This window comes from Boleophthalmus pectinirostris, unplaced genomic scaffold (assembly GCF_026225935.1).
Source record: "Boleophthalmus pectinirostris isolate CB_2022bp ecotype Guang Dong unplaced genomic scaffold, ASM2622593v1 HiC_scaffold_15, whole genome shotgun sequence".
Taxonomy (NCBI): Eukaryota; Metazoa; Chordata; class Actinopteri; order Gobiiformes; family Gobiidae; genus Boleophthalmus; species Boleophthalmus pectinirostris.
This window is the reverse complement of record NW_026571070.1, coordinates 21,903,310-21,925,661: the sequence shown is the minus strand read 5'-3', so window position 1 is coordinate 21,925,661 and position 22,352 is coordinate 21,903,310. Positions and strand designations below refer to the sequence as shown.

At 41.5% G+C, this 22,352-nt stretch overlaps 1 protein-coding gene across 3 annotated transcripts in view; it reads right to left on the bottom strand.

Annotated features, from left to right (window-relative positions):
• Nucleotides 1–22,352, bottom strand: part of slc35g2b (solute carrier family 35 member G2b) — a 38,849-nt gene that overhangs the window by 8,741 nt on the left and 7,756 nt on the right. Inside the window, exon 4 of one of the 3 annotated variants that reach the window (XM_055150694.1) lies at nt 1,710–1,854. The exons of the other annotated variants lie outside the window; for them this stretch is intronic. The gene's annotated coding sequence lies outside the window, so the exon portion shown is untranslated. The remainder of the gene's footprint in view (nt 1–1,709; nt 1,855–22,352) is intronic. 3 annotated transcript variants of the gene reach the window in all.

Sequence of the window (22,352 nt, the reverse complement as noted above, 5' to 3'; positions counted from 1 at the left end):
TGACCATGCCTATTGTACTGTATGTATTTGACTTCTAGCATGGACAAGCTCTATTTTAAAATAACATTAGGAAGAGCATCTGGAGGAGCAGGGTTTTTGCCCCAGGTGGTTCATCCTCATGTCAGGGTCTGTGATTAAGCCTCAGACATCTCTGGTTTTCATTAACCTTGGTCTCAACCCTATTAAATGCCCAATACAGACTGGCCTTTAAGATCTGATGTCGCCTTGACCATGTATGCACTGATCTATAATGCATGTGGAGCAGTGCTAGACTCACATGTGGGTATTCAGACACAGAAATAGTACATTATTACAAAATGATTAGTAGTTTTGTTGTCAGTTTTTGATTTTGTTTTCTTGTTTTGTTGAGTTTTTTACAGAGACTCTTTACAATCTAATTTTACCAACAGAATCTCTCATCAGTAACATCTCCAAGCAACTGTATTCCAGTCTTGTACCCAATTATTTTTAGATCTCCAATAAATGTTATGTTTTAAGATGAACATTTGAGATTCAGTATGCCAGCTGTTTATTGCAGTAGAAGACACATAACTTATTTGAATTTATATGTTGTTTTGACAGGGACAGAACACAACAAAAGCACTGTAGACACTTTTTCATTTGTAGATATCCGACAGAAATAATTCATAGTTTGTATTACTTGTTTCATGAAATATAAGACTCTTTCAAAACTGTACACACATAATGGAATTTGCCCTATTTATCTCTAAGAAAGCTTCTTCCAGTCTTATACCAAATTATTTTTAGATGTTAAATCAAATGAGAGACACGTAATTGTTGTTTTTTTTGCATGCCGTCATAAACCATCTCAGTTATTTCAGAAAATCTCCCCAAATTCAAAATAAAAAAGACATTGATCTTCTAAATATTTCAACAGTACAGGGTTGCCAAGAAGGAAGATTACATAAGAGGGTGTGAAAAAGAGGAAGCCGTGCGCAATGGTGAGGTTATAGGTGTAGAAGAGAAGTTTTATCTCAAGTACTTAGGGTCAATGGGTCAGCGCAATGATGAGATGTGTGCAGCAGACTGGAATAGACTACTGTCAGGTGTGTTTGGTGATACAAGAGTTTCAGCAAGAATAAAGTTAAAGGTTTAGAGAAAAAGTAAGATATGCAATTGTTGCAAAAACAAACATGTTGAGGGATTGTTCATTCTCTGATCCTGGCATAAATATCATTGATAGTCTGATCCACTGACCCAGAAGTTGACAGTTCTATCCCAGCTCCCTCAGGTGAATTCTGTAGTTGTATCTTTGGTTTCAAGTTTTCATTTATTTCCTTGTGAAGAAATTTGACTCAGAGCAGGGGTCAGTAGCATCAACATAACATACAGACATGAAATCACAAAAGACAAAAGAAAAACATGTTGAACTGGAGACTATACATAAAGGAACCCTGCATCTCCTCCCACACTGCAGGAGCTCATCTTGTGTGTTAAGCACATAGGAGGGATCTCTGATGATCTTCAGAGCTTGTCTCACAACTGGCTGTTCAAAGATGGTCTGTGAGACAGGCTCTGAACATGATCAGAGAAAGTGGCAACACATTATATTATTAGACATTTTATTTATTCTATGAACGTACCCGTCAAAGATAAAGTTAGAGCTGTAAGGTGTAGTGAAAAGCCGCAAATTAGGAGAACAGAACAATAATTGAGACAAACCCAAACATGCACATAAAACAGATTACCTGCTGCTCAGAGCTACTGTAACAAAGGTCTGTCTCCATCCATCATTTTTAAAGTAGGAGAACACTTGAGGAGTTATGAGGTGCAGAAATCCAAAGTGTGACAGCGTAAATCACACTCTCACCCAGGCACATGAGCAGAACAGAGCTGTGGGGAAAAACAACAGTATAATGTGTAGATTGATCTGGTGTTTTATGGAGGTAGGTAGGTGTCGTGGAGCTTGTAGTCAGATTGAGAAGTCAGCAGCCCGCACACAGCGCTCTAAACGGATAGCGGTATTGATTAGAGCCTCAGGGGTTGGTGCGCAAAGGGAACTGTTGGCACCAGTTTGTAAATCTAGTGCAAAGAGATCAGCAGGCTATCTGTTCTAATGTAATAGGACAACTCACCAGAAAACACCACACTAAAACATTTAACGGTCACTAAATGTACAGACCTTGCTGTACAGATCTTGTTTGACGCCTGCTAGTCACCATGGAAATGTTACGGCTTTGCCTGGAACGTTTTGCAGTATGGCATGCCTTGTGATGTCATGTAATGGTAATTTTAGCCACCTTTTTACCTTTTGTTCAGTAGAAATGAACAATTCTAGGGCTAAAATGAATTCAAATGATTCTACTGAAGGTGTATGGAGTTTAAAAACAAATTGGAGTACTTGATATCACAAGTTGGAACCAAGTGTTAAACATGTGTGAATAAATCTAAACACAACTTCATGTATGTTTTGATGAGGAAACAACATTATAACAGATCAGAAAATAGAATATAATATGGGCCCTTAAAGAGTATCGCTAGCTTACAGGTCAGAACTGTTGAGAGGCTGGCCTGCTCACCATAATAATGCAAGCTTTTCTAAGATAGTTTTGTGAGGAAAAACACCTGCAGTTGAATATATGTTAAAAAAGATATGTTCATTGCTGTACTGTGGAACATTGCAGGCAAAGCAGTAACATCTTCCTGAGACAAGCAGTTAAGATTCTCATGCCATAAATACACCATCATGTCAAATGTACATCCTTATCCACCACAATAGAACCATCAGCTTCTTCATCTCCTCCTCTCCTCTTCATCAAAACCACCATCAGTGTCTAGCATCCAAGGTGCAGACAGAGATATTTTCCCTAACAAATGTTTTATGCTCTCCCACTGCTTGCCAAAGGTGGTCCTTTCTGTAAATGATTTGTTGCTTATTTGTGTGTTAAGTTTTATCTGACTTGAATAGGCCTATTACTGTGAAGAATCGATTTGAAGAGCAGGGATCTTAAATATATGATTAAGAGAATATGTACTATGGCTGTTAAAAATGTATGAAACTGTTATATAGTGTCTTCATTCTTCAGTCTTTTGAGCCATCTACAATACAAGCTGATCAATATCACATTGTGTGCTTCATGTTCTAGGCCTGTCACAAAATGTCTAGTGAGGCGTGTGCTTTGACAACAGCCGCTGAATAAAATCAATCACTGCCACATCATGGGAAACGTGATCCACTGCAGCACCTGAGAGCGTGTGAGTGTTCTTCACAGCCCTGTGTGGCTCACTCGTATGAGGCACAACAAGCTGCTCTGGGGCCTGGGGCCATTTTCAAATTGCAAATGTTATAAACCACCATCTACTCTGCTATTGGAGAGAAGGGCTATTTCCTCATTCACTTTTTACTACAAAGCCATATTTTAATTCCCAATACAATATAACAATTTGATATCATTATCTTACCTGAAATAATAGTATGTGAATTGCATTAAAAACAAACAAAAACTTCTAGGCATGCTGTGTATGGTACTGGTCTGGTCACTGGTAAATCTCCACGTTTTCAAATGGCCGTGATTGACAGGTGGATTAGTCAAGCATGGTCTGTCAGTATGCGAAAAAATAAAAGAAAACGATATCACTGAAAAACTGCAGCTGAAAAACATAACAGATTTCTGATGAATCAATGAGCCAAGCACCAAACTCTGTTAATCTGAGGTGAGATCAATTTGATTTTATTTGTAAATGATATGTGACCAATGAGCTCCTTTGTTTCACATGCATTACTGAAATAAACAGATCTGATTGCACAATCACATTTGATCAAGCATGAGAGGCAACAGAGGACTGCACTGATATCAATCTGTTTACAAAATACAGAGATTCTGGATTTGCCAGGCAACTAGTACAGCCCACTGTCAATGACACTGGGGTTCAGAGTCAATTCACACAGATTCATAAAATTTTGTATTTAAATCACTAAAAATGAAAAGCAATTATCACTTTTTTTTCCCCATAGTGTAAATGTTATATATTGTAATATTATATCAAACTGCTTCTAGATCAATAGTTAGTACTTTGTCAATTGCTGCAACGGAGAAAACACAGGGAGAGGGTCTATACCTTAAGCTACACAGAAATGAAGCAAAGAGCAGTCCTCCTTTGGTCTCTACACATTTTCATTTGCAGTGACAGTCGTGATTCATGCTCGTGATTACATTCTTACACGAGGTCTCATCATTACAGGAGTATGATGTATTCTTTGACAGACAGTTCATCTGCATTAGAACGCCAGCAATGAGAAGGTCAGAGTTGATTTAGTATTAGACATTATGGATTCACCAGGAGCCTCCATATCAAACCAAGACCCCATAATTTAACACTATGTACTCTTCCTGATAACAGCACTCCATAAAATGACTGCTTATGCTAATGCTAACCCGCCAAAGCGGCAGGTTTAGAAGGGTGACAGCAGTATTGTTCATAAAAAAACTGCTGGATTTGAACAAGGTCCTCTGATTTTATGGATATAAAGTGATTCCATAAAATGCAAATAATCAATGAAAGTCAAAGGAAAGATTTAAGACTTCTAGCAGCACAGCCTGTTCCACTGAAATATTCGATACTCTGCAAAAGCCATATCAGTAACCCACAGTAAGATATATGTGGTTCATTAAAGGAACCCTATGTAACTTTTCTGGTGGAGGGTCTGCCACTTGTTTGTCTCCATGTATACATTATTATGTCTGGAATGTTCCACAGTTTTGTTTTGTTTTTTCAGCTGTTCTTATTACTCAAAAATGTGTTGGAAAACATTCATACTATGAGCTGGGTGACCTCTCCACAGATCTGACACATGCAAGAATTTTCAATGAGGGTTCCAGAGGTCCTAGCAACACTAAGGATTTTTTTTTTCTATTCTTATATCATTCATATACTAGTTTAAAATAATTTTAAACTATATGTTTTCAGTGCACCCATTGTTAAAACAAAATACACTATATCATATTTAAAAACACATCATATTTTTTGCAGACAAGAAAAAATAACTATAATGCATTAGGTATAATGTATATGTCTGCATGAATACTGGCTCCAGAGTCCTCCTGGCTTGAAAGTCCCAGCTCGAGCATCCAATTCTCTCTTCCAAGCACAGCAGGAGGCGGATGTTCCCACCAGCCTTTAGTAGGCTGTGTCTTGTACTATGATGTATAAAGTTATAAAATCAGAATTCTATATCATAATAAAATGAAATGTAAATGTTGCGCGATCAAATGTTGGGCCTTGTTTATGTCATTTTATTGATCTTCCCAAAGCAGCACACATTTTTTTCAGTTTGTAATATCAATATAATCCTCATTTCTCAAAGAAGTTTACTATGCAATCATGTTTAATTTTTTTTCTTCTTGATCCCCATGTCCTTTAGCATATGTAACTGTTGATTTGGGAAGAAGTATTCATTATTACCTGCTTGCGATGAACATAACATAACATAACATAAAGACGACATAATTTTTGCATGTTTTATTTGTATGTATGAACAAATGTGATGAAATATATTGTAACTTCTGTGTGTAATTAATACAATAAATATATAATGAAAAAAAGAAGAAGTTTTTTTTATATGTGTATAGACTGACTAACTAAGTTTCATAAAGTATACAATTCAGCGGACTTTCCAGCTTGGGGACCTTCAAGCCAGGGGGAAATTACAGCTGATTTCAGTCTGCATCAGGTATTAACTCCACACAAGGTGATGTAACTTACTTCTACAGCTGCCCTGAGATAAACTGACATAAGCACACAAATACATAGCCAAGATGTGTTAAGTGTCTTGCCCAAGGACACAACAACAGCGCCACAAATATTGCTGTAAAATGTAATTTCCTATTACAAACACCCAGAGGATAGACAGCGGCTGATCATTTTATGCTTCAGTATATAATAATCTTTCAATCCATACTAGTCTATATCACGCTGCTGTCTGCGTGGTCAGAGCCCCAACATCCATCACCACATCCCTTCGGCTCCACATCAAATTATGTTGATTTGAGCAAACGCGCATTCTCCCAGCAGCCCTTTGTGCATCCAGATAACCACAGATTATTGACGTGGGCTGCAGGTCATCCTATTACATTTATCTACGCAAAGACGGTTGCTATGACATAAAACAGGTTGCTAAGCTAATTTGGCGTTTGGGCTGAAAAGGTTGACAAGAATCAGATAACGAGAATGAGATGAGGAGGATGTGAGAAGGCAGATGATAAGAATGTGGATCCAATGAGGCGTGGCATAAACCTGTGACATCTGCTTCCTCCAGGACTGTTAATGACAGATATAACTCGTGATTATAAGTCCAAACAGATAGTGTACATATACGTAAAGTAATGCCGATATGAGAAGAAGTTTTATTCAACCTAATTCTGATGAAACCCACAAGAATATACAACTTAATGAAAGATGAAAGAAAAATTTAAAGGGCTCATATTACGCTATTTTCTGATTTTCTATGTTGGTTCCTCATCAAAAACATACCTGGAGTTGTGTTTTGTTTCATTCACACATGTTTAACCCACAAACCCCTGCATATTTACGATGAGTTCTGTTCCACCATGTGATGTTGTGTGGTAATACAGTAAGTACTCCACTGTGTTTTTAAACTCCATACACCTTCACTAGAATCATTTAAACAATTTCAGTCAATCTCTACTGAACTAAAGGTAAAAGGTAGCTGTGAAAACTACTACTACATGACATCATAAGGTGGAACAGAGCTTTTGTGTTTTGGAGATGTAGACAGACTAATAAATGATAACTTAAACATGTATGAACTGAACAAACCACAACTCCAGGGATGGTTTTAATGAAGTAACAGCTTTATAACTTTCTCTCAGGATCAATAAAGTATCTATCTCTCTCTCTCCCTCTAAAGCTCACAAGAATCAATTTTGTTGGATCTTATAGCAAAAAGTCAAGGGTGGGTAGTTTAAATTGAAAATTGATCAAAATGACTTAACATTTGGAATAGTCTTTCCTGACTTCCTGATTGAGATGAGTTGCTACCCTCAAATTCATGTAAAAAACATTTTCATTAAAGCTGGATTATCTCTTTTATGCCTGTCACTTTATTACTTCTGCAGCCTTGTTTAATCAAATGGGCTTGATTATGTGAACCTGCAATTGAGGGGAAATTGTTATAATCTGCTACCCATTTACACCCAGTTGTATTCAGTGGCTTTATTTACATGCACACCAAAAATCTCGTTATTAAATGATTTGTGGAGTTATCAGAGTATTGAAATGTTAACAGTACATCTGATTTCTCTGATTATTGATACCCAGAAAGGAAATCTATATAGGTGTATACAGCACTTTGCAGTATTGGTAAGGTCAGACAGAAGACAGATATGTACAGTCTATGGGCCAGACAGACCAATCTCAGTATTTTTTTCTTTCAATGTAGACTCAGACCTATAGCAGCAAATGCCATCGACCCATAAGATATAGCCTCTTATTGACCAACTGTCTCTCTCAGTGGCTATTATCTTTACTGCCTTGTTACCAGATGGAGCAGGTCAGCAGCACCACACACATACTTCAGCCACTTAGACCTATAGTTTTTGTGGGAGCAGATGGAGCAGGAGTGCACACGGACCATGACCAAAGCAGACAATTGGGTTTGTAAAGGTGCCTCATAACCTGGAGCTGTGTGATTCACTCCTTAGATGTGTCATGTAAAAAGGTTCATCTCATGTTAACCTGATTTCTTTCTGAGTATTCACGTGTGTGCAGGTTTTGACAGGGACCCATCCATCCATCCATTTTCGTCCGCTTATCCGGGGCCGGGTCGCGGGGGCAGCAGCCTAAGCAGGGACTCCCAGACTTCCTTCACCCCAGACACGTCCTCCAGCTCCTCCGGGGGGACCCCGAGGCGTTCCCAGGCCAGCCGAGAGACATAGTCCCTCCAGCGTGTCCTGGGTCTTCCCCGGGGCCTCCTCCCGGTGGGACATGCCCAGAACACCTCCCGAGGGAGGCGCCCAGGAGGCATCCGGAACAGATGCCCGAGCCACCTCAACTGGCTCCTCTCGACGTGGAGAAGCAGCGGCTCTACTCCGAGCTCCTCCCGTGTGACTGAGCTCCTCACCCTATCTCTAAGGGAGCGCCCAGCCACCCTGCGGAGGAAACCCATTTCAAGCGCTTGTATCCGCGATCTCGTCCTTTCGGTCACTACCCAGAGCTCATGACCATAGGTGAGAGTAGGAACGAAGACTGACCGGTAAATCGAGAGCTTCGCCTTTCGGCTCAGCTCCCTCTTCACCACAACGGTCCGATACAGCGACCGCATCACTGCCGAAGCTGCACCGATCCGCCTGTCAATCTCCCGTTCCGTCCTTCCCTCACTCGTGAACAAGACCCCGAGATACTTGAACTCCTCCACTTGAGGCAAAGACTCCCCACCCACCCGGAGAGGGCAAGCCACCTTTTTCCGGTCGAGAACCATGGCCTCAGACTTAGAAGAGCTGATCTTCATCCCAGCCGCTTCACACTCGGCTGCAAACCGCCCCAGTGCACATTGCAGGTCCTGGTTCGATGAAGCCAACAAGACAACATCATCCGCAAACAGCAGAGATGAAATCCTGTGGTCCCCAAACCGGACCCCCTCCGGCCCCTGACTGCGCCTAGAAATTCTGTCCATAAATACAATGAACAGAACCGGTGACAAAGGGCAGCCCTGGCGGAGTCCACCGAGTGCACCGGGAACAGGTCTGACTTACTGCCGGCAATGCGAACACAGCTCCTGCTCCGGTCATACAGGGACCGGACAGCCCTTAGCAAAGGGCCCCGGACCCCATACTCCCAGAGCACCCCCCACAGGACACCACGAGGGACACGGTCGAATGCCTTCTCAAAGTCCACAAAGCACATGTGGACTGGTTGGGCAAACTCACATGAACCCTCGAGCACCCGATGGAGAGTGTAGAGCTGGTCCAGTGTTCCACGGCCAGGACGAAAACCACACTGCTCCTCCTGGATCTGAGGTTCAACTATCGGCCGGATTCTCCTCTCCAGTACCCTGGCATAGACCTTACCGGGAAGGCTGAGGAGTGTGATCCCCCTATAGTTGGAACACACCCTCCGGTCCCCCTTCTTATACAGAGGGACCACCACCCCGGTTTGCCAGTCCAGAGGTACTGTCCCCGACTGCCACGCGATGTTGAAGAGGCGTGTCAGCCAAGACAGCCCCACAACATCCAGAGACTTCAGGTACTCAGGACGGATCTCATCCAACCCTGGAGCCTTGCCACCAAGGAGCTTTCCAACCACCTCAGTGACTTCAGCCCGGGTGATGGATGAGTCCGCCTCCGAGTCCCCAGCCTCGGCCTCCTCCTCGGAAGACGTGACGGTGGGATTGAGGAGATCCTCAAAGTATTCCTTCCACCGCCGGACAACGTCCCCAGTCGAGGTCAGCAGCTCTCCCCCCGCACTTTAAACAGTGTTGGCGAAGAACTTCTTCCCCCTCCTGAGGCGCCGGACGGTTTGCCAGAATCTCTTTGAGGCCGTCCGATAGTCCTTCTCCATGGCCTCCCCGAACTCCTCCCAGCTCCGAGTTTTTGCCTCCGCGACCACACGGGCTGCAGCACGCTTGGCCCGCCGGTACCCGTCAGCTGCTTCAGGAGTCCCCCGAGCCAGCAAGGCCAATAGGACTCCTTCTTCAGCTTGACGGCATCCCTTACTTCCGGTGTCCACCACCGGGTTCTGGGGTTGCCGCCGCGACAGGCACCACAGACCTTACGCCCACGGCTCCGGGCAGCCGCATTGACAATAGAGGCCGAGAATGAAGCCCACTCGGACTCCATATCTCCAGCCTCCCCCGGAATCCGGGAGAAGTCCTCCCGGAGGTGTGAGTTGAAAGTCCCTCTGACAGAGGGCTCCGCCAGACGTTCCCAACAGACCCTCACTACACGCTTGGGCCTGCCAGGTCTTTCCGGCTTCCTCCTCCGCCAGCGAACCCAACTTACAACCAGGTGGTGATCAGTTGACAGCTCAGCCCCTCTCTTCACCCGAGTGTCCAAGACACGCGGCCGGAGGTCAGATGACACGACTACAAAGTCGATCATCGACCTCCGGCCTAGGGTGTCCTGGTGCCACGTGCACTTATGGACACCCTTGTGCTCGAACATGGTGTTCGTTATGGACAAACCGTGACTAGCACAGAAGTCCAATAACAAAACACCGCTCGGGTTCAGATCGGGGAGGCCGTTCCTCCCAATCACCCCTCTCCAAGTGTCACTGTCGTTGCCCACGTGGGCGTTGAAGTCCCCCAGGAGAACAACGGAGTCCCCGGTCGGTGCACTGTCTAGTACCCCTCCCAAGGACTCCAAGAAGGCCGGGTACTCAGCACTGCTGTTCGGCCCGTAGGACGACACCACAGTGAGAGACCTGTCCCCGACCCGTAGGCGCAGGGACGCGACCCTCTCCTTCACCGGGGTGAACTCCAACACACGGTGGCTGAGCTGTGGGGCAATGAGCAGGCCCACACCAGCCCGCCGCCGCTCCCCGCGGCCAACGCCAGAGAAATGGAGAGTCCAGCCCCTCTCAAGGAGTTGGGTTCCAGAGCCCAAACTGTGCGTGGAGGTGAGGCCGACTATATCTAGTCGGTAACGCTCAACCTCCCGCACAAGCTCAGGCTCCTTCCCCCCCAGCGAGGTGACATTCCATGTCCCCAGAGCTAGTCTCCATGTCCGGAGATCCGGTCGTCGTCGAGGCCCCCGCCGTCGACTGCCGCCCAGATCTCTCTGCACCGGCCCCATATGGCTCCTCCCGCGGGTGGTGGGCCCACGTGAGGACGGCCCCACGTCGCTCCTTCGGGCTAAGCCCGGCCGGGCCCCGTGGGGGAAGGCCCGGCCACCAGGCGCTCGCTGACGAGCACCCACCCCAGGCCTGGCTCCAGGGTGAGGCCCCGGTGACGCCAATCCGGGCGACGTAACTGGCCTCTGTGTTGCACTCATCATAAGGGGCTTCTGAACCGTTCTTCGTCTGACCCGTCCCCCCGGACCTGTTTGCCTTGGGTGACCCTACCAGGGGCATGAAGCCCCCGACAACATAGCTCCCGGGATCATTCGGGCACTCAAATCCCTCCACCACGATAAGGTGACGGTTCAGTCGGGCTCGTTAGCGTCGTGTCTTGTGTTTTATCATGTTTTCGTTTATCGTTAAACCCAGGGGATCTTTTTATGAGTTAGCTGTTAAGCTTTGACGCCGATAAACGTGTTAGTCCAAGATGACAGTCCCAGTTCTGCACAATACGGGAGTCCTATACAGACGCGTCCTGTCCCAGTTTCCTCAGGACATTAGTTTAGCTTTCGCCTATGGATCTGGAGTGTTCAAACAACATGGGACCAGCCAAGGTCAAATGGACAAAAACATGCTGGATTTTGTGTTTGCTGTGGACGACCCGGTTACATGGCACACACTGAACCTCCTCCAAAATCGAAAGCACTATTCCATCCTCAAGTTCCTGGGGCTGGCCAAGATCAGTTTGACAGGGACAATTGTGTGAAAAGGCAAACTGTGGGGCAAAGTCAGAGATGGAAAAGAAAATGCTGAATTGATTGAAAGAGATATTTTAAAATGTGTTGTACTTTTTGATGTGTTTTGATGATCAGATTTCTTTTTGGGGCACTGAAGTAGATAATGTGTCTTAATAAGCCATTGAAGAATAGTATGCATTTTAAGCATAGACAGCCTACATACTGCAGTGACTAACTGAAATATTTAATAGCTTCCGAATAATTAAGATTTCAAATGAGTTGCAAGCGGTATTAGTACACTACTTTTCTGGGGTTGCTACTGCATACTATGTTTATGTGCCAGATGCCCTTGTTGTAGCAATAATGTATAGGCTAACACTGTACCTGTAATTTCCTATGACAATGAGCAGTAGCTGTGTACTAGCATTTTATTGCTCACTCCACAGACAATAATGCATGGTGGAAAACTGAGGGGGCCAGCTGTAACCTGGGTTTTTTCACTTTAAGATTAGCATGGGCCAACCTTTAGTTCAGTTTCATGGTTGGAAAGATGAGCTATTTTTTAGATAATGTTTAATATAGGCCCTGTATGTAATGAAAAAATGAATATTTTTATACCCTTAGGTGTTGTGAAAACATAAAAGCATGATTCAGCCATTCTCATTTCATATATTTTATTCACACATATCAGCGGGTGATACAAATAACACAAAAGCAACCCTTTAGCTTTTAGCACATGGGCTACAATACAATAATTAACATAATAAAAGTTTACGCTCTAGAATTTGATAAATAAGAAAAAAATCCACTTTTTATTGACAGAAATGTTGAACGTTGCACTTTTTTGTCTTGATAGGCCCCGTAATTACATAGATACTAACCATAAAAGGTCAACAAACCTCTTAACAGCGAAACATGTGTTGCTTATTTGGTTTCATTGTTTTCTTTTGTCAAGACCATAATACTAGAAATAATGTTAATCCAGTGATCCACTTCCAGTGAGTATATTAAGTACTTTAATATCGCCAAGTGTGCCTTATTACTTCGCACTAGCAGCTCCTTCGAAAACGCCCTCATTATTGTGTCCTCAGCAGCAGCATTTTTTTCCTCCCACCAGCTCCCTACCGCATAGAGGATGGCTACAGCCGCCTTCACTAAAGACATTATTCAAAAAGTGCCCTAATTCCTGCGTCTCTGTAGAAGCACCATCACACACTCCCCAAACAGGCTTATCTGCACCTTTCCACAGCTCTCGCCCCATTTTATCTCATTGTGAAGGAGGCTATTTATGAGAAGCAAGGCAGCTGTCAGCAGAGAAGCACTGACCAGCCCCCCAATGCCAAATACTGATTCAGGGATTGTGCTGAATGTTAAAATAAGAGAGAGGAGAGTCGCAGAAGAACAGAGGTGATGTGTAATCAGGTCATGTCTCAACAAACACCTCGCTCCCTTCATGTTTTTAGAGAAGAATCGTTGGCCTACTTTTCCATTTTTAGTTGTGATCAAAGATACACAATAGGATAATAGAAATGAGAGGGTGTATGTGTGTGCACTGACGTGTTTACCAGGGATGCTGGGTACCATATAATTTGTTATCGTGTTATCAGCCAAAGCCATATGGTAATAATAATAAGCGTGTTACAGTGCTAAATTATGCCCTAAATATGCAGTAGGCCAGTTTTGCTATATGTAATTTGATGTTCCTTGTATTGTAATTCATTTATGTGCTATAGGAATGGGGATTGATTTTCTAAAAAGAAAAAAAAAAAAAAGATATTCAGATATTCAATTGAACAACTAGACCCACGAATACATTTACAAGGCAAAATTTGACCTTCCCTGAATAATTAAGAATGATCTTGAGCTTTAATAGAACTAGTATAAGACAGCATGGTAATGAAGAAAGTACTATTATCTATTAAAATGACAGCGAAAGAGCTTTTTTTTTTTTTTATTGTAAATGTAGTATCAAATTGTATTCCTTAAAAGGTCCTATGTTACGCAAAATTTACTCTTGTGAGCTTTTAGTCATTTTGTTACTTCCTCTAAAACACCTACCTTTTACTTTTTGTTTTGTAGAAATTGGACATTCCATGGCTGAAATTATTCAAATGATTCTAGTGAGGGTGTATGGAGTTTAAAAACACAGTGGAGCATCTCCTGTATTACCACATGACATCAGAACGTGGAAAAGAGGTTATATGTTTTCTGTTTGCAAGAAGAACTCAGCCTAAATATGCAGTATTTGTATGTTAAACACAGTGACACTTAGTGACAACACTATTTAGCATGAATAATTATAGAACATAAAACTGGAACATTATTTTTGCTTGTTTTGGCAGTACTGCTCTGCCAACTGCCTCGTAATACATAAATAAGCTCTTTCACAACAAGATAAAATGGGATGAGACTGCTCCACTTATGATGTACTACAATACTGAATAAAGTTATTCATATCAATGAATCTTAGTGTTTCCAACAGTGTCAGGAGAAAACCAGCAGAACGTGAGTGTGAGTGTGTAGGGGAAGGGATACGTGACACTGATGGTGGAGTGATAGTCATGACCAGAGGAGAGCAGAGGAGAGCAGAGGAGAACAAAGGAGGTGTTGGGTCACTGAGAGCTGTGACGTACAGGGGTCAGGTAATATGTTCACGTCTAGTAATCACCCGGCTCCGGGCTGCAGACACAACAGCAGCTAATCTGAGACCAGCGTCTGCAATCAATAAGCACTTTCTCTCTCACCGATGTGCCTCATGTTGATGGTGGTGGGACAAGACATCTCCCTGGAGGCAAATTTTATTTGAAGATTATAAAGACATTTATTTAAACTGTCAGAGTGAGTGTCATGGCTATTATGTGAGAAGGGGACGATGGCAGTTCTTCTTCCCTTCAGCTTTCTAAATGTGCATAAAACCATAAAATATCACACACTTTGAATTTAAAGGATGTGTCAAACCCCAAAGATTTCACCAGAACTTTAAACCTACTTTATTCTAAAGATTAGTTTTTTTGGGGCCAAGTGGGTTTTTAACGAAAAACTACATTTTTAGTTTAGTAAATGTAGAGTTAGGTAGAGGGTCTGCCACTGGCTTGTTTCTAAGGAGATGTATTGCTTTGTCTGGATTGTTCCACAATATGGCATTATACTTATCTAGGCAAGCAAGCGACACTGTCCCACTATGGTAACGGACAGATCTATGGAGAGATGATCAGGCTTGATGTTTAGTGAGGTATTTTTGAGCAACAAAAACACCTTTGAATTGGATAAATGCAACATACATTTACTGCCATACTGCAGAACATTTCAGGTGAAGCTATAACTTAGAAACAAGCAGGCAGTGAACCCCCTACTAGAAAGGTTACACAATGTCAATATTATTATTGAGCTTTGACCTACAAAAATGTATAAAAAGTATAAGGCACTGCATACAATTTCATTTTCAACATTTCAATTTTGTGATCTATGTTGAGGAGTTATGTCCAGGTTTGCCTTCTGTTTTACTAGCACCTAATATAATGTGCCCTGACTGTCCCTATACCTTTAATGTCACTCATCCCTTTGTATCGGATTATTGACTCAATATCTCTAAGGTAATCAAGCTGTCATAGCCTTAGCAGCTGCATCTGCAAAATGAAGCGCATACAAGCCAACTGTTCATTACCTATGCTCATTGGAGGTGGCAATTAGCCCAGTGAAGCTAATGAGGCGGGTATTCCAATGTAGAATTTGTACATCATGCAAATTACATCTACAACAACATATTTTGGCATTGTTGTCTCTATAGCGATAATGCTTTGGCAACAAAAGTAATGAATAATTTACTGCAAGACTGGCTCAGTTTGAGTTGTTTTGGGGCTGATTTGAGAAAATGTGAAAAGAAGCACATTCGAAAAAGTGTCACCTCTCAGTGTGGGATGTGTTTGGATCTGGCTCAATGTGGACATTCAATTCTGCAAGTTGATTGAGTGCAGTCTCTATGGAGTCAAGTTGCATTTTCAGAAAAAGCCAGGGACTGAAGTGAAATGGAAAAAAACTCAGTGGACACACCAGCACCATCTGGCCAAGATCAACACTGAGAAACATTTATGTAATATAAAGTGCCAATTCAATTAATAAAAAAAAAAGAAGAAATAAATAAAACTATATTGATTTTGTGCATACAGCATTAAGCATCGGGGAGAAATCCCAGGGGTAAAAATGCTCTATCCACTAAACCACAAATCCAAAGCCCTTATCTAACAGAATAGGGGCGATTAAAGGCATTATTTTTGCCTTTTGATTGAGGTTGTATTCCTGGTTCATATGATCATATAAATCTGTACAAAAAATGTGATACGTGACTTACACTCCAAAAACATTATCAAAATTGCACTTAAAGCAACCATACTTCAACACTCTCCATGAAGATAAATTTATGCAATAATGTGGAGTATTATAGCAAAAAGAACAACATGGAGGCCCTTCAAATAAGAGTACGTTTTTGTGGAGATGTGTCCTTGTTCTGAGAAGCTTACATGTTTTTCTATGTTTTTCAGTGCAATAAAAACATCTGAAATGGAAAAACATTCTTTAATTTTAGTCTATTTTTGGCAAAAATATCGCGCAGCGGGGCTTTAAACAAACATTTTCAACAATGCCAATCAGTTTATGTGTCTATAGAAACAGTGCTTCAAAAGCTGCATATGAGCTGCTTGGTTTTGTTGAAACACTAAACATTTGCTCTGGCCCTGTGTGTTTGAGCTTTCCCAAACATCAGATCTTCTCAGAGCAAATTATCACCAAATAATAGACAAAAACAGCAGAGAGAGATGGTAATAAAACTGATACAAGCTTTTATTTGTCCTGTCCTCAGATGTGGGTTCACAGATGAAAGGGGCTGTAATATGGAGGTATACCAGTCATAATGGAAAAGAAATGAGATTTGGAGAGGGGCTGACTCATGTGCTACTGGTTTAATGTACTGCATCACAGACTAAGCTGCTTAGAGCCCATGTGGTCCTCGGAAAAGCAATTATTATTGGGAACAAACACTAGGATCTATTACTGATAATAAGCTTTTGGCCATAATGAACTTCTCTATTGACCCTATAAACAAAAGACAGAAGAATAGGTACAGATCTGCAAGATACCAAGGCTGCCAGTGACACACACCTCTCATATATAACAGTACACTTGTCAGAAGATTGGGAGTATGGAGTAAATGGATCTTTTGTTTGATGTTGAAAAAGAACATTATAGTCGTAGTAGTCGCTGTATGGTAGTACTATTCCAGTGCTATTACTATGACTGATCTGTAGTTGAATTTCGAAAAAGGGGCCACATTTTTTAGCTTCACAGTGCTTGTCTGATGTTAGTGGACCTCATTTCAAACTGGCTCACAGAGATAGGGATTATGTGGTGTGACTGTGTGTGTACTGGCCCACTACCATTACAATCATTTTATTATTAAATCAACAGCCGAGATACAAGTCTACCTTGCTCTGTGACTATGGGCTGCAGATAACAGTACCTGAAGGCAGTCTGAGGATAACAGTACCATATAAAAACATGCAGACAAATCCAATCAGGGAGATAATTAATGTGGCGCACCTACTCCAGACATCATAACCAACATTAGCCTAATCGGAGCGTTATTAGCTTAGTGTAGATGCATTGGCCGAAGAAGGTTCCTGTGTTGGGAAGCTGACAATGAATAAAAATAAATAGCTGTTCAAAAAAGTATCTCAAATAAAAGCCATAGCTTAATTAAAACTTAAAATGATGCATGTATTGCAATTAAAGGTGAACTATGGCATGTTTCTGGTGGAAGATCTTGTTTTCATGAGCAGTTGTTTGCCTGGAACGTTTGCATTAGGACATTAAACTTATCTATGTCCTTGGAGTAGAGATAGATATATATGTTGGCTTTATATAAGGGTTGACAAATATTTGCACTTTTTAGCAAATCAGCTCTCTGCCTTAAATCTCCAGCACAGGCCAATGTTTTATTCTAGCCAACCTGCTGCCTAAAGAGTACACACAAAGCTTTATTTGAACATTTTAATACAAAAAGATAACTGCTCAAAATGTGACTAAATAGCCATCTTAATGGCTTGTTGTAAAAAAGGACTGTAGGTGAGTTTTTTGTCAATTAAAATTACATAATTTGGCCCTGCAGATCAGCCCAAAAATATTAGCAGAGCTTATCGGCCAACGGTTCCTCTGGATTCTTAACACCTGAAAAGTTGCATAATGGACTTTTAAACTATATTATGTCAAGACATAAGTGAACATGATTTCAGGTTTCATGGGAAAGTTGGACTGAATTTAATGTCACCACAATAGTTTGAAGATTTGAATAAATATGTATTTATTCCACAAATTATTCTCTAGAATATTTGAAAGAACATGCTCTCGTGCAAGAGCGTATACTTTACCGGTGCAGTGCTTGTTCTCCCGCAGTTCACATCTTGATCATAGACTTCTATAGAACACAGTCTGTGGCTGTGAGAGTGGCTGTCTGTGGGAGGGCATCTGAATCTCTCATACATGCTCACAACCCCCTTATTTTAGGAGTGCATAAATAGATCCAATCCTCATGCACATACAGTATCATAGGCATACTTGAAAATAGAAAACCTCTGAAACAGTTAAACAATTTGGCCATATTTGCAAAGATGCACTGCCTAAATACTATGACATAATTTAGTCTGACATTTTCTAATTAAAATTAAGAGATCAGTCTTTGCAGTTATTTTTTGTGTGTGTTTATTTTAAGCTTTTGATGTGAGCGTGTGGTGCTGCGTGGGGCATCTCCCCCTCCCTCTGTCACGCATGTCTCGGTCAAACCCACTGATTATTAGCTCATGTTTTTTGCATGCTCCTTTTCTGGTGAAGTGGAGGTGTGGAGAGGGCGTGACGTGGGTTTACGTGCACAGATTCTAGCTGCAGGTGGGACCTATAAAGCACAGATTGCTTGGCGGAGAGTGCATGGAGGGTTTTCTAAATTTGGAGTTTGCATGGTGCACGCGTCTGGTGGCCAATAGGAGTGCGCACTAGCTTAGGAAAAGCTAAATCGTACATTTCTTTATAAATGAGGGCCCTGATCCTTGCGTGGATATCCACTATCTCCTAGTATCCCCAGTATGTGCTAACAATGCACACTACCATTCTAAAATTCTCCATTAATATACCATCTTAAAAGGCTGACAATCTGAATTCAAAGGTGCACTGTACCTTTAACCTGAATTAAAAAAAAAAAAAAAAAGTTAATATATATAAATATTTTTTAAGATTAATTGCAACAACCAAATTCAGTTTTAATAAGACACACCATTCTTTTTCACAAAAGTCTTGAATTTTAACCATACATCTGCAGCATACTGCGAGGCACAAAAGTCAGTGGTTTGATCTTTTCTGAGCCATTTCACGGTGTGGATTTGAAAGCCTTGTACTGCCGCCTCTGACAGAAGTATTGTCGTCACACATGGGCTTTTCACATGATGAGCTTCAAAATGGAGGGCCTCTTTTGTGCCACAGTGCTCGTCTATGCACCCAGCTCACTGCTTAACTACACACGCCTTTACTCTGAACATTCATCTGCCCAAGAGCTCTCCCTACCATCCCCACACAGACTGTAGTAAGACCGCAGCCCCTTGCCTCAGAGGCCATTACTGCGCAAGCAAATGGATCCTGCTTAGCCCTCTCGATCAATGGATTGATTTTGACCAGAGTAGTTCTTTGAGGTAAAGAGTCTCTGGACCGGGTGCTCTGGCTGCTGTGGTTACATTTAAGGCTGTACTATATTACATGGTATTGATTACATATATAAGGAAACACAAAGATGTCTCTACACAAGATAAACAGGGGTGTTGTTCTATATAAGGACTGTATTATGTATTTACAGTTAATCAATTTCTATTTTTTGTCTATAGCTCCACATGCACATTTGAACAACCCTAAAGGTCCCGTATTAAGATTTTTTTTTTTATCTCTGTTATAATCTTGTTTCCTCATCAAAAACATACCTGGAGTTGCGTTTTATTTCATTCACACATGTTTAACACACAAACCCAGCACTTTTAGGTTCTTCTCTCTAACTCAAAACACTCTATTCCACCTTGTGATGGCATGTGGTAATACAGGAAAAGCACTCTTGTGTTTTTAAACGCCATACACCTTCACTAGAATCATTTGTATAATTTCAGCTCTGGAATTGCTGAGCTTTGCTGAAGAAAAGGTCAAATGTAGCTGTTAACTTGAAAACTACCACTTCATGACATCGCAAGGTGGAACACAACATTTTGAGCTTCGGAGATGTAGACAGATTAATAATAAAAGGTTACTCAAATGAAACAAAACACAACTCCAGGTATGTTTCTGATGAGGTAACAGCATAATAACATGGCTTAACGCTCACAAGAGGCAATTTTGGCTAATAGCGAACATTTAATACATGGCATCAGTCTGACAGATTAGTATTTCATTGCAAGAAAGTACAATGTATGTGAGTGAAGTTATGAGCAGCTATTCCTGTTCCAAAGAAATTTATCTTATGGGATCTTGAGTGAGAGAAAGAACTAAAGCATACAAATTTGAACCCATTTGGAGCATCAATTTATTGTGCTTTTCCTTTTGGAATTTTGAGTATTTTCAACATCGATGTACCACATTTTACAGTATATACTTAAAAACAGGATTTCTTTACAACCAGGATGTTTGTGTTTTGGTTATAAGCTGCATTATTGCCATCTTCTTCCCAACCCGCATACTTTATAATCAACTCAAATACTACTCTTTTAGAACCTGTGTCTCAGCAAAACTGTCAGTCTTCATCTTACATATACAGTACTGTCATATTCTTGTCTTAGGGGATTGCGTGTCACTGAAAATGTCATGGCAGAAACGCACGGCTGGGAAACAGCAATCCAGAGATGGCAGAGGAGGAGGAGGATAGGCAGTTGGCAGCTGGCTAACTGCAGGGCACAATGCTCTAGTCACGCCTATATGAGATGAACTACTGCATCCTCTTACAATAGAGAGGCTTACGCTAGCAACCATATAGGAACAACATTACATTTACTCACCCCATGTTAGCATTTAGGAACCACGGGTCTCGATGTTGAATTGATGTCAGGTGAAACAAAAGCAAAACAATGAAAATGGTCAATTTGATTATAAAAAAATACTCTTGTGCTACCCTATAATTATCTACTTCAATGGTAATTTTACCGTTGCTATAGGAACACACAAGAACAATGCAGAAAAAACAATTTGCATACTCTGTAGTGGACTTTGTTTTGTGGAACAGTCGGCGTCATGCAAATCACTACCAGTGGATTAATTTAAAAGGTTAAGCAGCTCTTACACAGCCCATAAGTTCTCTTTGTTTGAATATACAGCATTGTCTAAATCAGATGAGTCAAAGTGAGATTAATTAGCCTCTTCACCCTGATCATAACCACAAGATAGTAGGCAGTGATGAGACACAGCTCATATCTAGAAGGGTTTTCTAAAAAGAGATAAAAGAGATAACAGGGCCTTGTTTTCTGTCAAATGATAATATTGTAAGAACTGGTATGCACTGGCAAAAGGAAAAACAAAAAGGTATAATGCTACATATAGTAAATCATTTTTAGAGAAGATTTAGGCCTTAAAGTAGATCTGGTTTGCCAAGAGATGAGCAGTAACTGGTAATGAAATTGATAAACAAAAGTGATTTCTTCAAAATAGCGTCTTTGGATGGGTTTAGATTAGAGTCATATGCTTGTTATTCTTCATTTTGTCTACCTCCATCTTCTCCTATACTCAGGAGAAAATTTCTCAAACCTGCTAACTAATGTCTTCTCTCACAACATCCATAAATCTCCTCCTTCTGTTCCTTACTCCTTGATAGAATAAAGACAGCATAGTCTGAACATCAGTATACTAACCATAACTTAACCATACGTACCCACATGTAAGATTTAAATTCTATTCCACATAATCTAACCGTGTCCCTAGGTATGTGAGAGGTATGTTCAAATCAAACACAGTTATAACATTTTTAATACTGATTTATTCTTAATAACAAAAGCATTGGAAATGATGGTTAAGTTGTTCATGTTATAATTTTGTGTTTTGATTCTCTGGATGATTATCCAATCAGAATGAGTCTCACATGAGTCTCCCATTTGGGTTGCTGTTTTCAGTGCTGAATCCAGTTCATTTAAACTTAAAAAAAACTCCCTGCGATCTAAATGGTTACTACCTAAACCCCAGCATCTGCAACATTCATGAATCAGTGCTAGTACAGTCTCTGCAGCTCAGTGAACAAACTGTACATGTCCTCTATAGTAATATATCCGATAAAACAGTACAGGCTATATAATAATCAACCCATGTATCAAGCGTCATTCCTCTGACACATCTGTCTACTGGCTGCACTGGAGAGCACAGAACACTGTCAACATCATCAGGGGATAGGAGCAACGGACGCAGTGGAAATTGGCCATCAGTGTTTCAGACAGCCTCCTACGCACACTTGGGTATCCAGATGGGAGCCTATAACTCCCTGTGCTCTTTTCTACCTCCGACGTGGGCCTGTGTTGACAAAGCTGGAGCAGCCGATGACTCACGGCCTGATAAGTGATGGGAGACTGACCCTTGCGTTAAACCTGGGCGTTCTCATCCTCGTTTATCTCTGTAATGGCGATCAGAGGTGCCGACAGGAGCAGCCACCACCTGCCCAGCTCTGTTTGCCTCTGACTAGGTAAACAAAGACGCTGTTTCACATTAAAGAGCGTATGACAGGTTTTCATGTTTTTCAATGATGGGATACTACCTGTGGTAAATATGCATCATAGTTTTACATCAGTGTGTCAAGTGTCAGTTTGTGAGAAA